Here is a 20,332-nt window from a genome sequence, read left to right on the forward strand (position 1 = left end):
ATTTTGAGAGTTTAATCGAACCCACAAATGTAATGCTCCAGATTCTCAACTAGCTCAAAGGAAGGTCAGTTTTATAGCTCCTCTAAACAGCAAAACTGTTTACAGCGGTGCTAACATAATTGCACAAGGGTTTTCAAGTGTTTTCTAATCATCCATTAGCCTTCTAACACAGTTAGCAAACACAATGTACCATTAGAACACTGGAGTGATGGTTGCTGGAAAGGGGACTCTATACACCTATGTAGATATTGCATTAAAAACCAGACGTTTGCAGCTAGAATAGTCATTTAGCACATTAACAATTTATAGAATGTATTTCTGATTAATTTAATGTTATCTTCATTGAAAAAACTGTGCTTTTCTTTCTAAAAATAAGGAAATTTCTAAGTGACCCTAAACTTTTGACGGTAGTGTATATATATATATATATATATATATATATATATATATATATATATATAGGGTCTAATGTCCAAAATTGCAAGATTTTTCTCATGTTCTGTCACTAAAGGCATCCAATCATTTTATTTCTTCTCTCCTTCGCATTTCTACACATCGACGGTGCCCTGGTGGCCCCCGAATAAAATCCAGGCTGCAGTCCCATTTCACAGATACACGCATCAGGACATTGTGCTCATAGCACAATGCTGTCAGGTTAGCATAACCATATCACCTCTGCAACTTTTCTTGGATATTCATTGGATGATGCTCTATGTGCACCTTGTGCTCTCTCTTTTGCCTTTTTTTCCCTCTCTATTAGTCACTTCTGTGTTTCGCTCAAAAAACGGAGCCGAAAACTGTATTAAAAATTGTGTCAAAACATCATGTGTGATCCAGGCCTTAGGCTTAAATCACACATGCCGTTTTTAGGGCAGCTTTTGATGCAGGTTTTTTAGCCAAATACAGGAGTGGATACAAAAAAAGGAGAAGTATTCGTTTTAGTTTATTCCAGGATCACACTCACGAATTTGATGAAGTTTTTGATGCAGGTTTGGCGCAGGTTTTTTTTTTAGCCAAAGCCAGAAGTGGATCCAAAATGAAGGAAAGGTATAAAGAAAAGAGTGATACATCTCCTTACTTTGTGTCCACTTCTGAGTTTGGCAAAAAAAAATAACTGAGCAAAAAACGGTGTGTGATCTTGAGCTCACTAATTAGGCTGTAAGGCCAGGATCACACACACAGTTTTGATGTGGTTTTTGTAGCAGTTTATTGCTAATTTTCTTTTTAGCCAAACACAGAAGTGGACACAAAAGAAAGGTGATGCATCAGTCTTTTCTTTGTACATTTGCTTCAATTTGGACCCACTTATGGCTTTGGCTAAAAAAAGTGACACACAAAGTGCATCAAAACTGTGTATGTGATTCTGGCCTAAGAATCATAATTTCGACTTTACTTTATACACATGTAGATTCTGTGACATAAATACACAAGCAATTACATAATTCATTCTACGTCCCCAATCATTTTGCAAACAAAGACCTAAAACCAAATTTTTTTTTATAAGACAAATCACTTCCTACACTGTATTGTATTAACCTTAACAAATACGAATACAAATATAATTTAATAATACTGGTTCATTGTTCCTGAGCTGAGAACTTTTTTTATGTACAGAATTTTATGTAAAAAATTGACACAGGAGAGTGGACAATTTAGAAAATGTAAGTTGATTATTACCTGAGCCATAAATAAGCTTTTTTTTGTTGTTGGGGGTGGGGGACATTATATGCATAAAACAATATAAACTGAGTACCACATACAATAAAAAATATACACTACCGTTCAAAAGTTTGGGGTCACTTAGAAAATTCCTTATTTTTGCAAGAAAATCACAGTTTTTTTCAATGAAGATAACATTAAATTAATCAGAAATACACTCTATACATTGTTAATGTGCTAAATGACTATTCTAGCTGCAAACATCTGGTTTTTAATGCAATATCTACATAGGTGTATAGAGGCCCATTTCCAGCAACCATCACTCCAGTGTTCTAATGGTACATTGTGTTTGCTAACTGTGTTAGAAGGCTAATGGATGATTAGAAAACACTTGAAAACCCTTGTGCAATTATGTTAGCACCGCTGTAAACAGTTTTGCTGTTTAGAGGAGCTATAAAACTGACCTTCCTTTGAGCTAGTTGAGACTCTTGAGCATTACATTTGTGGGTTCGATTAAACTCTCAAAATGGCTAGAAAAAGAGAGCTTTCATGTGAAACTCGACAGTCTATTCTTGCTCTTAGAAATGAAGGCTATTCCATGTGAGAAATTGCCAAGAAACTGAAGATTTCCTACAACGGTGTGTACTACTCCCGTCAGAGGACAGCACAAACAGGCTCTAACCAGAGTAGAAAGAGAAGTGGGAGGCTCCGCTGCACAACTGAGCAACAAGACAAGTACATTAGAGTCTCTAGTTTGAGAAATAGACGCCTCACAAGTCCTCAACTGGCAGCTTCATTAAATAGTACCCGCAAAACCCCAGTATCAATGTCTACAGTGAAGAGGCGACTCCGGGATGCTGGCCTTCAGGTCAGAGTGGCAAAGAAAAAGCCATATCTGAGACTGGCTAATAAAATGAAAAGATTAATATGGGCAAAAGCACACAGACATTGGACAGAGGAAGATTGGAAAAAAGTGTTATGGACAGACGAATCGAAGTTTGAGGTGTTTGGATCACACAGAAGAACATTTGTGAGACGCAGAACAACTGAAAAGGTGCTGGAAGAGTGCCTGACGCCATCTGTCAAGCATGGTGGAGGTAATGTGATGGTCTGGCGTTGCTTTGGTGCTATTAAAGTGGGAGATTTGTACAAGGTAAAAGGGATTTTGAATAAGGAAGGCTATCACTCCATTTTTCAACGCCATGCCATACCCTGTGGACAGCGCTTGATTGGAGCCAATTTCATCCTACAACAGGACAATGACTCAAAGCACACCTACAACTTATGCAAGAACTATTTAGGGAAGAAGCAGGCAGCTGGTACTCTATCTGTAATGGAGTGGCCAGCGCAGTCACCAGATCTCAACCCCATAGAGCTGTTGTGGGAGCAGCTGGACCGTATGGTACGCAAGAAGTGCCCATCAAGCCAATCCAACTTGTGGGAGGGGCTTCTGGAAGCATGTGGTGAAATTTCTCCCGATTACCTCAGCAAATTAACAGCTAGAATGCCAAAGGTCTGCAATGCTGTAATTGCTGCAAATGGAGCATTCTTTGACGAAAGCAAAGTTTGAAGGAGAAAATTATTATTTGAAATAAAATCATTATTTCTAACCTTGTCAATGACTATATTTTCTAGTCATTTTGCAACTCATTTGATAAATATAAGTGTGAGTTTTCATGGAAACCACAAAATTGTCTGGGTGACCCCAAACTTTTGAACGGTAGTGTACATCTTTTGATAAAGGAAGAGGGAAGTTTCCTTATATCAGCCTCAATTAGGGAACAAAAGGTACATTTAATGTAAAATATAATCTAGTCAACAACATTCCTTACTTTTATTTCTTATGTTACTAATATTTGTCAACTAAATTATTAATAACAACTATTATAATGACCTGGTTTACTACCAGACACTATTTCATTAGACTATAAAACAAATAAGTGGGAAAAGGACAGTGCAGTGTATCTTGTGTGACCTTATCAACCTTTCTTCCTGCTGCATCCTGCACCCACTCCTTTCAAGCTTACATTTTAAAGAGAGCAAGTAAATTGCAGTAGAATGTGTCATAGTCTTTAATGCATGACGCCCATGCAAATTTTACTTTTAAGAAGGAGGGTTTTGGGTATGAGGTATTTTTTTTTCTCAATGGAAAAGATGTGAGTCAAGATGTGTCATCTTTTGAAAAAAAGAAGAAAAAAACCTCACATACACATACTGAGACTTGCTTTACTCCATCAGTGGTGTATATAAACCCCCAATTTTGTAGTGGTGTGAGTTCAAATGCTCACACATATATCCACTTAAGTCAGTCACATTCCCTCTCTTCTTCTCTCAGACACTGTTAATAGTGAATACGGGGATTGCTTTGCTCTTTTCTACCTCAGAGCTGGGGAGCAGGTGAATTAAAGAGGAGCTCTGACAGACCCCGGTAAAGGCGGAATATGGTAGCCAAGAAAGATTAAAAGAAACAACAAAAACACAGTGCGAATATTACAGAACAGAAAATAACTCACAAAAGCAACTTACTGAAGCAACACGAAATATGAAAAGTAAGTATACCTACCTTAAATGTATGTTTTGTAAAGTTTTGTTTTGTGCATTTTAAATGTCAAGATTTCATAGTATGCCTCAGATTTGTTCTACAACTATGGGAGAAGATTTCTAATCCTGTGACTTAGGGCATCATTGTGAACTTTTTTGCTTGGTACCCAAAGACTAAGAACTCACCTCTGCTAAAGTAAATGTGCAACAATGCTTCATGAGCTAATAGCGCCGCCTGCTGCCTAGAGATGAAATTCCTCTTTGTACTTCCTTTCATAGAAGAAAAGTTTATGTCCAAGCAATTTTGTGAAATTTGCTATTACATAAATTGTCTATTAAAAGGTAACATAACTTACATCAGCAGTTCAAAATATACTTAAAAGCTAAATGACTTAATAAGATAATGTAAAACATTGACACTATATAAGTAAAATATTAATTGGAACCAATATTTAGAGGTATTTAAAACAGCCTTGTTCCAAAGTACTGTACTGTAGCTACGAGAAGATAACATTGTTTTGCATTGGGTAATAATGAGTCTTAATTGCCAATTTATTTAGTATATTAAACTAGCAGCGTTCATCCCTACGTACTAAAAGTTGCAAACATTTTTTTACGTTGTTTTGTAACAATGTACCGTACAAAATCTATTATCAGCCCCATTGTGTTGAAAGAACTAGCTTCCTAGAAGATACTTAGAACACATATAATGAGTTGTTAGACATTTTCATATCTAGTCGTTTTCGTCCCTGCCAATACCGTATCTCCAATTGGTATTATAGTGCATAATTTAATACATTTAATATACTTGAAGTTTTATCACCAAGTGTAAATTTTGTTAATGAGAAGTTTCTATATGTTACAATGTCTTTCGTTCAAAAAGAGAGAGCACTTGTTTAAACTAAGGATGGATTCACACGTGGCAGAATTTGTTGCCGAAATTTCTGCGACTGAAAATCAGTGGCATTCATCTGAATGGGGTTATTTCTGCAGCAAGCACAGGAATTTCAGCAAGTCCTTTTCAAATGAATGGAACTGGTTTTCAGAATATGTTTTCAGAACAAAATATGTTGTGTGTGTGAATCCACCGTTAAGGTTAAATCACACACAGTTTTGATGCAGTTTTGTGGCAGTTTTCGGCTCAGTTTTTTGAGTCAAAGCCAGAAGTGGATCCAAAAGGAAGGAAAGGTATAAAAACAAGACTGATTCATCTCCTATCGTTTGTTTCACTTCTGCATTTGGCACAAAAAACGGCATCAAAACTGTGAGTGTGTGTGTGCGCGTGTGTGCGTGCGTGCGTGTGTGCGATCCTGGCCTTAGGTTTCAGTCACATGCGGCAGAAAATTTCTGCAACTGAAAATCAGTTCCATTCCTTTGAAGGGCGCTTGCAGAAATCCATACTCCTGCTGCAGAAACAACCTCATTCAGATGAATGGAACCGATTTTCAGATGCAAAAAAATTCTGCAACAAAATCTGCTGCCTGTGACTGTACTGTTACACAGCTTTTGCACCAGCATATTTTGGATAATATGTAAAGTGGCAGCAAACTGCACGCAACCTGTTTGTCAGTGCACAGAGCCTATATGGCTCGTTTATTACGAAGCCGTATAGCTTTCATGCACTGCCATACAGGCTCCGTCAAACTTCTTGTAAAGAGATATTCTCTTCTAGCAGAAATGCTTCTGGGAGAATACCCCTGTGCTTACGGACTCATGGAACATGCAACAATTTGGAGTCCTGATCGAGTCCAACAAAAAAAGCCTCCATATGCCTCTGTATGACATCGGAGGCATATTCAGGTGCAGTAGATGACCCAAGCACCTTTATGGAAGTCTTTTTACGGCCATGTGCACGAGCCCTTTATTCACTTTAATGATTTCAACTTTCATTAGTTATATTACATTAATATGTTTTTTCGTTAAATGTAGATATCCCACTCAGATCTGCAGAAAAGCAATCCTAGGACTTGCAAAACAGCAAACATAGAATACGTTTGTCTGGCTAGAATTGTGGCATTTAAACTTCTAGGGTTGAGCACTATAACCGCATTAAGTCAGGGCAGAAAGCCATTTGGAAAAAAATATTATGAAGCAACTTTTCCCACGTGACTCAACCCAGACAGTGTTTAAAAACAGAATTCTGTAATTAGATTATCCCTAAAATGAGGAACATAAAAGGTTTTTTATGTATTAATACTAGAAAATATGTTTTTAAGGCCAGGGAGTACAAAATGTTAAGTATTGTATCTTCACCTCTAAAAATGTTTTCACAGTTTGTACATAAATATGCATTAAATGTTTAGTAACTTTGGAAATACATATCATTACATATATCTTGCATGGATCCTCCTGAGTAACAGATTGTATTATAGCCAATAGCTGCATTCACAGTTCTGCTGGCTGCTGTTTGAAACAGTCTACAAGTTTGTCGATAGGAACACCCCATACAGCTTAGCTGAGCTCTTAATGCAGGGAGAGTTAGTTTTTCCTATACCAGATTACTACAGCGCCTAGTGTAAACATGACATTTCCCAATTCACCATCACTACTAAGTACCGAGATTGTTTTCACTGTGGCAGTTAAGCAAATTGAGGCAAACAAAATGTATGTCCAGTTTAGAGCCCCACAAATGGGGGTAGCAGAACTACAATAAATGTAATTCCCTAATATATTGCTTATGAAAGCTTAAAAGAAAAAATCCCTACATTTACCCTGCATAACAGTCAGTAACATCAGTAAAACACAGGCTGCTTGTATTTTTTCAATGCAGTGGAAAAAAGTCGCGGTGTTGGGTTTTACACCACCAAAATATTAATGACAGCTTATCGTGTGCTGTCTAATCCTGCAAGGCAACCATACAGCACTGCAGGTTGTAATTACATTTCTCTGACTTGTAAGAGTTGCATTAACAATAATATTATACATTAGAATTGCTTTTTACAGGTTATAATTCCCTTATATAGTTACATAGTTACATAGTTGATAAGGTTGAAAAAAGACACAGGTCCATCCAGTCCAACCTACCGGGTTAATCCAAAGAAAGGCAAAACCCCCATGAGGTTGATGCCTATTGCCTCATTAAGGTAAAAATTCCTCCCCGACTCCAAATATGGCAATCAGAATAAATCCCTGGATCAACGTCCCATCTCCAGAATCTAGTACGGATAGCCTATAATATTCTATTTGTCAATAAAGGCATCAAGGCTCTTTTTGAACTTGTTCAAAGAATCACCCACCACAACATCCTGTGGAGAGTCCCACTGCTCTCACAGTAAAGAATCCCCATCTGTGACAGTTACACGTAGAGGATGCCCCCTTGTCCTTGTTACAGGCCTAGGTGTAAAAAGGTCATTAGAAAGATCACTGTACTGTCCAATTATATATTTGTACATTGTAATTAAATCGTCCCTAAGACGTCTTTTTTCTAAACTTAATATCCCCAGGTTTGATAACCTTTCTTGTTACTGCAATCCGTCCATTCCCTTAATTACCTTGGTCGCCCTTCTTTGCACCCGTTCTAGTTCAGCCATGTCCTTCTTATACACAGGTGCCTAAAATTCTACACAATATTCCATGTGTTGTCTGACTAGTGATTTGTATAGAGGCAAAACTATGTTCTTGTCATGTGCATCTATGCCTCTTTTGATGCATCCCATGATTTTATTTGCCTTGGCAGCAGCTGCCTGACACTGGTTGCTAAAGGTAAATGTACTGTCCACAAAAATCCCCAATTCTTTTTCATCTTTTTACCTTACATTTATCCACATTAAACTTAATTTGCCTCTTAATAAATGTGTCGCATCTTACTTCAACCTTCTTTCTACTAAGATTGGCGTAGAAAACGACAGTCTTAATAAATTTCCCCCAGTATTTGTATTATATTTACTTTACAAATTTAAAGGGAATCTATCACCAGGACAGACCCCAAACAAGTTAGTGAATACTTTTGCACCCACTGTTTGCTGAGCTGCTGCTTGTTCAGCAGATAAAAGTGTTCCCTGTATATTTATTAAGCATCAGTCGAGCAGGACCACACTGTTCTAATTAATTTAAGCCAATTTTTTTTTTGTCTCAAATGAATTATAACACCCTATCCGCCCCATATACATTAACTCAATACATACCTTCTCATCGAAGATCATGAGCTTGCATTGACGTCCTTTGGAGAAGGGCAGGAAATTCTCTGTCCAAAAGCAGCGGAGGAGGTTGAGCCCACCTCCGCAAACAGTTCTAGCACAGCTGTAGATTCTGAACATATACACACATCGAGTATGTTTGCTTTCACTCACATGTGATCTACTAGTAGACTTCTTAAATCCACAATTATGTAGGTTTTATATAACTTTTGTGCTGCAATCCAACAAATTTAAAAACTTTTTTCCAATTTCAATCTTTTTCGTATGATCTTATGGGTATAGTATAACTGTTATAAGGTTTGCTTATTAATATGGTGTACATTATATCCATTTGTAACATTAAAAAGCAATCATTTAAAAAACTGGTTTCAGATCCTGGTTAATTCAAAACTAAAAGATATACATGAACATTTTTGTTGAAAATAAACATTTTAGTCAATTGAATGTATAGCAAAAAATTAATTAAATAAACACAAGCGGCATGTTGGAATGTCAACGTATAGGGACAATGCCACATTTTAAGCATTATAACTAACCCATCTTTTAACATCCTCGGATTAGCCAAAACATCAAGCATGTTCTTCCAGCTCTCCTAATACTATTAGCAGCATATACAGCTAACATAGACAGTTGACGTGGCAATGCAGTCTCTGCCTAAAAGTAGCAAATAGTTCATGTTACTATTAGAGTAAGTATTTCATAGTAAAATATATTATGTAAAGTAAAATAAGTTGTGATCCTGTCTGATAAGACTAAGAAATGGCTGAATAACAGTTGTAATAACCTCACATAGGAAGACAGACTAAAAACCTATATTAAACCCTCACATTGCCAACATATATATTTACATCCAGGGAGCGAATACCATATGCTGGCTTAGTGGGAATATATAGTGTAAAGGTCCAGTTACATGCCTAGATATATGTATTACGATCATCGATATGATTGCTGTAAGTGATTGAATGGCAATTACAGACAAGTATTACACACAACATTACCGTCTCAATAATCATTAACAATTTATAGTTTAGTCTCCTATTTAACAATGACAGGCTGACACTGCAGCAAATCCACTGCTAAATCTGCAACAAAATGTAACATATGCAGATTTTGCCACAGATCTATTGCAGGTTTGCAGCGAATTTGTGGCTAAATCCGCAGCAGAGATTGTCCGCCACGTCTGAATGTGCCCTTAGAATACGCCATTACAAAACATGTAATACACACTACATTGGATATACTGTATGTTCTGATTGTGTTTTAAACACTATTAACACGATTCAGCGCTCTTCACCGCCCTACCTAATAATGTTTTTATAGCAGATCATAGGAGCGGGGAAGCCACAATATATGTCTACACTCCCTTTCTCTTTATCCAGTTCACTCTAGTGATCTTATGCCATCTCACTAAGAATGCACGGCTAATAGTCATTTATACAAATGAAAAATTCTGTCTCCCAAATATTCACCCTATATAAGGCTGAATTTACTCTACGTCTGTGGTGGACAGGTTCATATGTCAAAGTGCCATTTGGGCTTGTTTTTCTTAAATTATTTTATAAAGTTATTTCATCAATAATTTAAAAATGTATTTTTCTCCCAATCTCTCAAGTTTGTACTTTGTACCACAAAAAAAATCACTTTCAGTATTGTGTATAGCCCTTCTGGTAGAAGTTTTTATACTTAAATGTTCTTTTTACTACTCAGTTCTGCTTAATTTTACATGACAGTAATCAAAACCCTAAAGACTGCACAGCTGGTCTGGATATTTGTGATCCGCCCACCCTACCACAGTGATTTCACCTACACTGTGAACTTCTGTATAAAAGCATTCATTATACTAAGAGATTAACTATCACAGCACTCAGTGTAATATAGGATTCTCTTAAAAAGCAAAAGCATTTTGCCTATTGCAGCATATTTAGGAGCAGACTTACTGTCTCTACTACTGGAAGAACATGAAGTATTCCAATAAGATTTTGGTTTGGTTGGAAAAAGAATGGCCCATTCAATGGCACCTCTTTCTAAATGCCATTTTCCTTGATCTTTACAGTCCACTTTCCATAAAATATTTGACTTCATCCAGCCTCACCTCCTTGGAAAGCTTGAACATCATCAGTGTTTCCGAATTTCACTTTAGCCTTTCTCTGTCCTTTTTTTTCCCCTCTTCTACACTGCTTTACCTCTTTTATGGCGTGGAAGAATTGCTATGGAGACATAAGATGTTCTCACATGGCAAAAATTTTCTTTGGACGTCTCAGCTCAAATGCAAAACCCATTCACCGGTTAACCCCGCCCTACCTAATGATGTCCTCATGGGTCTGTTCTAATAGGTTTGTTGAATGACTGCCTAAAAGGCATGTCGCTGCCAGCTAAGCTGGCAGAATGGAATTAATCATTGCTTTAGTCTTTTTGTCAAAAAGACACAAATAATTTTTAACTTACCTACACTAGCCTATTTAAGGTTGATAGCATTCCCTGTGTGCAGTCCTAAGCACAGGATTACATGACTGTTAAATGTAAAGGCCAGGTATACAGAAAACTTGAAATAGTCACTACCACAGGATTAAAGGTATTTTCAAAGGAGTGTTGAAAAGACACACGCATGAAATAACTTGTGGAAAAATAAAACAGTAATCACCAAACAAAAACGATAAAGCAAAGATGTTTCTCTAAACTCAGAGTTCCAGAATCACGACATATTCCACTTCATTCCATTAGAATTCATTTTCATTCCAAATGCACAACCTAGTAAATAGCAGTAATATTAAGACCATACCACACAATGAGAAAATCACAAATCAATGTATAAGAGAATGTAGAAATTTACTGCAGGACACACTCAATACTGTAATTTGCACTCCGTAAGTGCTACATCTCATTACCAGGGCACCTTCAGATAAAAACGATCGTTATTAAGTATTGAATACACAGTCATCATCATCCAGGAATTATAGAACAGACAAGGGCGAATTTACTTTTTGGAATTTTAGATTTAATTGTGTTATGATTCGGTAGCGTGCTCCAAAATTTGTTTGACAAATTTTATATTCTATTTTAATTACCTTCCACTTTTATCGAAAGCTTTTAATGATGTTTTATTCATTTTTACAGCAAATCAGAGGAGTGGGAAAGCCACAATATATGTTTACACCTCCTTTCTCTTTATCCAGTTAATTCTAGTGATCTTATGCCATCTCACTAAAAATGCACGGCTGAGGCTGGATTCACACGAGCATGTTCTGTCCGTAATGGTAAAACTGACCATACTGCAGGGAGCCGGGCTCCTAGCATCATAGTTATGTACGACACTAGGAGTCCCTGCCTCTCCGTGGAACTACTGTCCCGTACTGAAAACATGATTACAGTATGGGACAGTTGTCTCGCAGCGAGGCAGGGACTCCTAGCGTCGTACATAACTATGATGCTAGGAGCCCGGCTCCCTGCAGTGTGGTCGGTCCGGGACTTGCGGCCGAAATACGTTCCGTCCATTACGGACAGAACATGCTCATGTGAATTCAGCCTTAGGGTATGTGCACACACACTAATTACGTCCGTAATTGACGGACGTATTTCGGCCGCAAGTACCGGACCGAACACAGTGCAGGGAGCCGGGCTCCTAGCATCATAGTTATGTACGATGCTAGGAGTCCCTGCCTCGCTGCCGGACAACTGTCTCGTACTAAAAACATGTTTACAGTACGGGACAGTTGTCCGGCAGCGAGGCAGGGACTCCTAGCATCGTACATAAGTATGATGCTAGGAGCCCAGCTCCCTGCACTGTGTTCGGTCCGGGACTTGCGGCCGAAATACGTCCGTCAATTACGGACGTAATTAGTGTGTGTGCACATACCCTTATAGTCATTTATGCAAATGAAAACTTCTGTCTCCCAAATATTTACCCTATATAAGACTAAATTTACTCTACGTCTGTGGTGGACAGATTAATATGCCAAAGTACTTTTGTGACTTACATTTAGATGGTAGGCCCCACTGTATTGAAAAGGGCAGTAAACAACGCTTTTTAATGCAACTTAAAAACGTAAAAAGTAAACTGCACTATAGGTTTTTTACTTTTTTTATGGAAGGTAATTGCAGAGGTATGCAACTATATCTGGATGTGGTATGTGGATGTGGTACTCTTTTGCCAATCACGTCAAGAAAATAAATAATTTGGTTCCTTGCTACATCTCTGGAAATTGAGTTTCAGCTACAGCATATTTATAAGCTAGCAATCCTGACAACTTTGACAGGACTTGAATTTATGAAGCGTATCATGTACAGTAATAGTTATAATGGAAGCCACTCTTTTTCATACAATTAATTAGGATACTAGCGCATGTCTAATTACAATCAATAAGGTTGTCTCACGAATAGGACATAAGGAAATCATAGAGGGGAGTCTGTAAGAACAGCTCCTGCTCTGGCAGTCCCCAGGTGTCAATGCATTCAATTTTAAACTATTTAGAACAGGAGGTCAGGCAAGGGGGAAAAATAATGCCATGATTAATAAGTATTCAGTGTTTCTTTTCTTGCAATATAGTTTTCACTGATTAAAAAAAATGAAATACAACATTACAAGACATCGTCTGATGAATAAACGGATTTGAATAGAGAATAGCTATACAACACTGAAGAGGAATTCTAGGGATTTGACCCCACACATTGCTCTGTGCTGTAATGCTGGCAAGCATAACTGTCAATCATCTCATTACTGGGACCACACACAGTTTTTGGATATGCATCTTGGATTTCTGTCCCTCTCTGTTGTGCTAAGATTTACCCTTTGCTTTCACAATTACACACAACACAGTGAACCTTGGTCAGGTAGCCCAGATTTCATTTTTGAAAATATATTCTTATTTCAAAACAAGTTTCTCTTAAGTTAGCATTACTAATGGCATTAGGCAACTACTAGTTACAGCAAGAATAAGAGAAATGCATGGCAGTAATACTCTTGGCTACAGTACAACAGCATCTTTAATAGACAGATTTAGTAGTAATAGTTACGATGCAGACATTTTTATTAGGCTCCAGGGAAGAAGTGGCAGGATGTAGTATAGAGGTAATTGGAATAGAATCCTATTTGTTCCTGCGTGTCAAAATAACAGCATGCAATACAAAGAATGCACTCATTGTCAAAGGCTTACCCATTGATGAGTTCATCAGATGAAAGTTTTATCTCACTGCCTTTTTGGCTAAAATAGGGGAAAAAAATTAAACTTGGAATTTCAGCTAAACCTCAAAAGTTCAGTTCAGCAATATGAATATGTAATTTCCAAAGAGTTCAAAACGTGACAAAAACATTGTGATAACTTTTTAAAATTGTTCTGAAATAAGTAGTAATTTTATGTACAGTGAAAACACAGACAACCCTTTCTGTGCACAACAGTGCAGTGTATTTGTTAAAGACGAATAGACCAAGTCCTCGAAAGTTCAAAAGGGTATTCCAGTTTTATCACCTGCCCACAGGTACTCATGTCTCCTCTTGCACTCTAAAAAACATACTCAATGGCAGATAGTCATTGGGTGTTTTGGGCGGCCACCCGAGACCCGAGGCTCCCCCATGGCCGCCCCAAGTACAATGCGTTTGTGCCGCGGCAAAAACCACGACAAAACTGCATTCTTTATGTCCTGTAAATGACCTGCAGCCATAAAGGTCACATGAACTTATTTCTGCAGTTCTTGTTACTGATTAGAGACCTGCTGGTCACATGACCGCAGGTCCTACAAATGCAGCAAGAGAGAAGACCGTGAGGTGAGCTGCTAGGTAAGTATAGGGGGATCATGGATTTGTTTAAGGGGTCTGGGGTTTGTGTTTAGGGGGTCTGTATTTAGGGGATCTGGTCTGGGGTCTGTATTTAGGGGGTCTGGTCTGGGGTCTGTATTTAGGTGGTCTGGGGTCTGTATTTAGGGGGTCTGGTCTGGGGTTTGTATTATTTTAAGGGGTTTGGGGGTCTGTATTTAGCAGGTAAGGTTTTGGGTCTATATTAGTTTAAGGGGTCTGTATTTAGGGAGCCTGTATTAGTTTAAGGGGTCTGGGGGTCTGTATTTAGGGGGTATGTATTTAGGAGGTCTGGGGTCTGTATTTAGGGGGTCTGTATTTAGGGGATACATATTTAGGGGGCCTGTATTAGTTTAGTGGGTCTGGTCTGTCGTCTGTATTCAAGGGGTCTGGGGTCTGTATTTAGGGGGTTTGTTTTAGTTTAAGGGGTCTGGGGTCCGTATTTAGGTGGGCACGCGTCTGTTAGTTTAAGGGGCCTGTATTTATGGGGTCTGGGGTTCTGTATTAGTTTAAGGGGCCTGGGGTCTGTATTTAGGGTGTCTGGTCTGGGGGTCTGTATTTAGGGGTCTGGTCTGGGGTCTGTATTTAGGAGATTTGGGGTATGTATATTTAGGGAGTCTGGTTTGGGGTCTGTATTTAGGGGGTCTGGTCTGGGGGTCTGTATTTAGGGGTCTGGTCTGGGGTCTGTATTTAGGTCTGGGATCTGTATATTTAGGGGGTCCGGTCTGGGGTCTGTAAATTTAGGGGGTCTGGGCTGTGTATTAGTTTATAGGGGTCTGTATTTAGGGGGTCTGGTTCTGTATTAGTTTAGAGAGTCAAGTTTGGGGTCTGTATTAGTTGATGGGGGTCTGTATTTAGGGGGCTTGGTCTGGTTCTGTATTAGTTTAGGGAGTCAGGTCTGGGGTCATTATTAGTTTAGGGGGTCAGGTTTGGGGTCTGTATTTAGAGGTCTGGTCCGAGGTCTGTATTTAGGGTGCTTGTTCTGGAATCTGTATTTGTTTAGGGTGCAAGTTCTGGGGTCTGTATTTGCTTAGGGGGGACTGGTCTGGGGACAGCAATAGTTTAGAAGGTCTGGGGTCTGTATGCATTCCAATTTATTAGTCTGAGTAAAAGGGGTTGTCCGGGCACTTCGATAGGTCATCAGTATGGAAAACCGGTCCGTGCCAGGACAACCCCTTTAATTTATGGTCCTGGGCTTTGGTGTCTGAATTGTTTTGTTTCTATAGAGGCTGGAAATGGCTGCAAAAGCGAGGAGCAGAGATGTCTCATCAGGAGAAGTCGCCATAAAGATCTGTGTCAGATGGAGAACAAAAGAGAATGACTCCCATCAGAGAAGACATCACTTGTGAGTCACTGGATCTATAGAGGATCTGTCCCCTCTCCTGACATGTCTGTTGTAGGAAATCCTTGTATTTCACATAAAGTCTTTGTGTACACAGACAAATGCATGTTACCATTCCCATTGTCAGGAGGATGTGTCCCTACACAGTGTTATACTGTCCGCGATGGTTGGAGACTGTCAGTATGTAGGGACACAGCCCTTTGACAAGAGGAATCATAACACCCATTTGTCAATGCTCGCACAAAAAGGTGGTGTTCACTATAGACACAGCAGAGCGGCGGTGGGGAAGGGGGGCTCAAGTTTGTGGAACGGCCCTGGGCCTATGGTCTTCTTAATCCACCACTGAACATACTGATAGTTTGATCAGCTTCTGTTGAAACTTGCACTAGTATAGTATGTGTATGACATACCTAAATAATAGAAGTAAGTAACAGTTATCATTCATGCTTTAACCCGTTAGTGACCGCCAATACGCCTTTTCACGGCGGCCACTAATGGGCTTTATTCTGATGCATAAGCCTTTTTACGGCGCTGCATCAGAATAAATAAACAGAGCAGGGAGCCGTTAAATCTCCCTGCTCTCAGCTACCAGAGGTAGCTGAGGGCTGGGGGCGTCCCTGCTCGAACGTGTGAGATCGATATCAGTATCGATCTCACCCGTTTAACCCCTCAGATGCGGCGCTCAATAGCGAGCACCGCATCTGAGTTGTTTTGGAGAGAGGGAGGGAGCTCCCTCTCTCTCTCCCACCGACACCCGGCAATAAGATCACCGAGTATCTGTGTCTCCGATGGCAGCCGGGGGCCTAAAAAAGGCCCCCAGGTCTGCCTGTAGTGAATGCCTGCTAGGTCATGCCTCTGGCATGACCTAGCAGATGCCTGTCCATTTTAAACGGACAGGCAGTAATACACTGCAATACAAAAGTATTGCAGTGTATTATAAAAGCGATCGGAGAATCGCATATTAAAGTCCCCTAATGGAACTAGTAAAAAAGTAAAGTTAATTAACTATTTAAAAACCAAAATAAAGTAAAAAAAGTTACACATATTTGGTATCACCGCGTCCGTAACGACCCTAACTATAAATGTATTACATTATTTAACCCGCACGGTGAACGCCGTAAAAAAAATTAAATAAAAAACTATGGAAAAATTGCTGTGTTCTGTGAATCCTGACTTAAAAAAATCTGATAAAAAGTGATCAAAAAGTCGCATCTACTCCAAAATGGTACCAATAAAAACGACAAGTTGTCACGCAAAAACAAAGCCCTCATACAACTGCGGAACAATAAAAACGTTACGGCTCTTCAAATATGGAGACACAAAAACAAATAATTTTGAAAAAAAAGCGTTTTTAGTAAAGTAAAGTAGTAAAACATACAAAAACTATACAAATTTGGTATTGTTGCAATCGTAACAACCCGCTAAATAAAGTTATTGTGTTATTTATACCACACGGTAAATTTAGATAGACGTTAGATTTAGGACGCAAAAAAGAGTGGCAAAATTTCAGGTTTTTTTCTATTTCCCCCCCAAAAAAAGTTAATAAAACAGTTAATTAATAAATAATATGTACCTCAAAATGGTGCTATTAAAAAAATACCACTTGTCCTGCAAAAAACAAAACCTTATACAGCTATGTCGACTCAAAAATAAAAAAGTTATAGCTCTTGGAATGCGACGATGGAAAAACGTAAAAAATACCTTGGGCATTAAGGTTTAAAATAGGCTGGTCATTAAGGGGTTAAAATTATTCGAGGTTGTTGGCGGTTAACATTGCAACTGTAACATCTTTGTCAACATTTTTATTATTAACATGGAGCGTGTATTAGAGGTTTTGTCTACCTTTCTGGTAATTTTAAAGTCAGGGAGAGCGCATTCTACAATGCTATTCATGGTGTCAACTTACAAGAACCCCAATAGGTCCCCATTAAAATCAATGAGGTCAATCAGGGTGTGCCGGAATATATTTAAACGAGCGTTATAAACAGAAATATGGCGCTAATGTGAACAGGGCCTTACTTTGTTATTGGCTGTGAAACTGTAGGCTAATGTAAACACATAATATTTCCCACAATATAAATGATTTTTCATGGAGAATATGATTTTTATCATGGGAAATATTAATGTGGGCACCATGATGGCTCAGTGGTTAGCGCTGTTGCATTGCAACACTGGGGTTCTGGGCTTGAGTCTGACGAAAGGCAAAATCTACTAAGGATAGAAGTTGTCCAACCAACCTGATTTGTTTTTTGAAGAGGTGAGCAGAAGCCTAGACAGAGGGGCTGCTGTGGATATAGTGTGTTTGGACTTTGCAAAGGCATTTGACACTTTCCCTCATAGATGTCTAATGGGTAAATTAAGGTCTATAGATTTAGAAAGTATCGTTTATAATTTGGTCAAGGACCGTATCCAGGGAGTTGTGGTCAATGATTCCTACTCTAAATGGTCCCCGGTTATAAGTGGTGTACCCCAGGGTTCCGTGCTGGGACCACTATTATTCAACTTATTTTTTAATAATATAGAGGATGGGATTAATAGCACTGTTTCTAATTTTGCAGATGACACCAAGCTATGTAGTGTAGTTCAGTGGAAGATGTTTGTAAATTGCAAGCGGATTTGAACACACTAAGTGTTTGGGCGTCCAGTTGGCAAATGAGGTTTAATGTAGATAAATGTAAAGTAATGCATCTGGGTACCAACAACCTGCATGCATCATATGTCCTAGGGGGAGCAACACTGGGGGAGTCACTTGTTGAGGAGGATCTGGGTGTTCGTGTAGATCATAGAATAAATAACAGCATGCAATGTCAATCAGCTGCTTCAAAGGCCAGCAAGATATTGTCGTGTATTAACAGAGGCATGGACTCGCAGGACAGGGATGTAATATTAACACTTTACAAAGCATTAGTGAGGCCTCATCTAGAATATGCATTCAGTTCTGGGCTCCAGTTCATAGAAAGGATACCCTGAACTTGACAAAAATACAAAGAATAGCAAGTACACTAATATGGGGCATGTTATGCCCAAGTTATGAGAAAAGATTAAAAGAATTAAACCTATTTAGCATTGAGAAGAGACGACTATGGAGGGACATGATTAACTTTAAATATATGTATGGCCCATACAAGAAATATAGTGAAAACCTGTTCCATGTAAAACCCCTCAAAAGATAAGGGGGCACTCCCTCCGTCTGGAAAAAAAAGGTTCAATCTGCAGAGGCGACTAGCCTTTTTTTACTGTGAGAGCTGTGAATCTGTGGAATAGTCTACCGCAGGAGCTGGTCACAGCAGGAAAAGGAGATGGGTTTAAGAAAGGCTTAGATAATTTCCTAGAACGAAAAAATATCAGCTCTTATGTGAATGTATAGAGTTATTGTTTGAATCTTGATTCAGTCGGCTTGCCACTTGGGATCAGGAGGGAATTTTTCCTTTTTAGGGAACATTGGTTAATGCCTTATGGGCAATTTTTATATTTATAATTTTCCTTTTTTCGGTTTTTTCTTAAACCTTCCTCTGGATCAATACAAATATCAAAACAAACTTCTATAATTTCTCCCATCCCTTCCCTTTCTACTATCCCTTTGTTGAACATGATGGACATGTCTTTTTTTGACCGTACTAACAATGTAAAATCTGCATAAAGTTTGTATGTTCTCCTTGTGTTGGCATGGGTCTCCTCCAAGTATTCCAGTTTCCTCCCACACTCATATACAGGTCATTTGGGTTACTAAAAAATCTGTCCTGGTGTGTGCGTATGTGTGTCTCTTATAAGGAAATTATACTTTGAGTCCCATTGGGGACATGGGCTGAAGTAAATGGTGACAATCTCAGTACTGTGCCGATGAATATGGTGCATTTTATATGCAACAGGAAATAAAACAATTAAATAATGGTGCCCGTTTTTCAAAAATATTCCAACTGAAATAAATAAATAAGTCTATGGCTTTTTTTTTTTTGTAAAAAAAAGTTTGAATGTGGCAACTTTTTGTAAAACAGTATGGTCCTAAATTCCATAACTATATGTTGGAAATTACTCTTTAAAGGTGAGAAGAATGTACATAAAGTTGTTAGAAAGAGGAGCAAATAGGGAAGCATATGTAACTGCAAGAAACGTATATGTCTACCCTGTGTACACTTATGAATAGCTGGCTGTGCTCCAGAGTTCAAGTGATTTCAATAGCCCAAAAGAGATTTAGTGATCTTTAAACCAGGTTTAAAATAGATGCCTTCAGGGAAATAATGCCAATTAGAGAAACAACCAGAGAAAAACATTTCATGCGGTTATGACTTTAACCCTTTCATGACCAAGGGTCAATGATGCCCCTGTGTTCAGGTCAATTTTCCATTTTTGATATGCACTTCTTTAAACAATAAAACCTTTGTAACCACTTTGAATATCATAACTATTTTTACTTTGTTTTTTTACAAGACTTATGAGGCTTTCCTTTTCTAGATTAGTTTAACCCCTTCCCGACATCCGCCGTATATACAGTGGAGGAAATAAGTATTTGATCCCTTGCTGATTTTGTAAGTTTGCCCACTGTCAAAGTCATGAACAGTCTAGAATTTTTAGGCTAGGTTAATTTTACCAGTGAGAGATAGATTATATTAAAAAAAAAAAAGAAAATCACATTGTCAAAATTATATATATTTATTTGCATTGTGCACAGAGAAATAAGTATTTGATCCCCTACCAACCATTAAGAGTTCAGCCTCCTCCAGACCAGTTACACGCTCCAAATCATCTTGGTGCCTGCATTAAAGACCGCTGTCTTAAATGGTCACCTGTATAAAAGACTCCTGTCCACAGACTCAATTAATCAGTCTGACTCTAACCTCTACAATATGGGCAAGACCAAAGAGCTTTCTA

At 38.5% G+C, this 20,332-nt stretch overlaps 1 protein-coding gene across 1 annotated transcript in view; it reads left to right on the forward strand.

Moving 5' to 3' along the window:
• IL11 (interleukin 11) overlaps positions 1–20,332 on the forward strand; it is a 64,299-nt gene that overhangs the window by 12,644 nt on the left and 31,323 nt on the right. The window lies entirely within an intron of this gene.

The sequence above is a fragment of the Rhinoderma darwinii genome, chromosome 10, assembly GCF_050947455.1.
Source record: "Rhinoderma darwinii isolate aRhiDar2 chromosome 10, aRhiDar2.hap1, whole genome shotgun sequence".
Classification (NCBI taxonomy): Eukaryota; Metazoa; Chordata; class Amphibia; order Anura; family Rhinodermatidae; genus Rhinoderma; species Rhinoderma darwinii.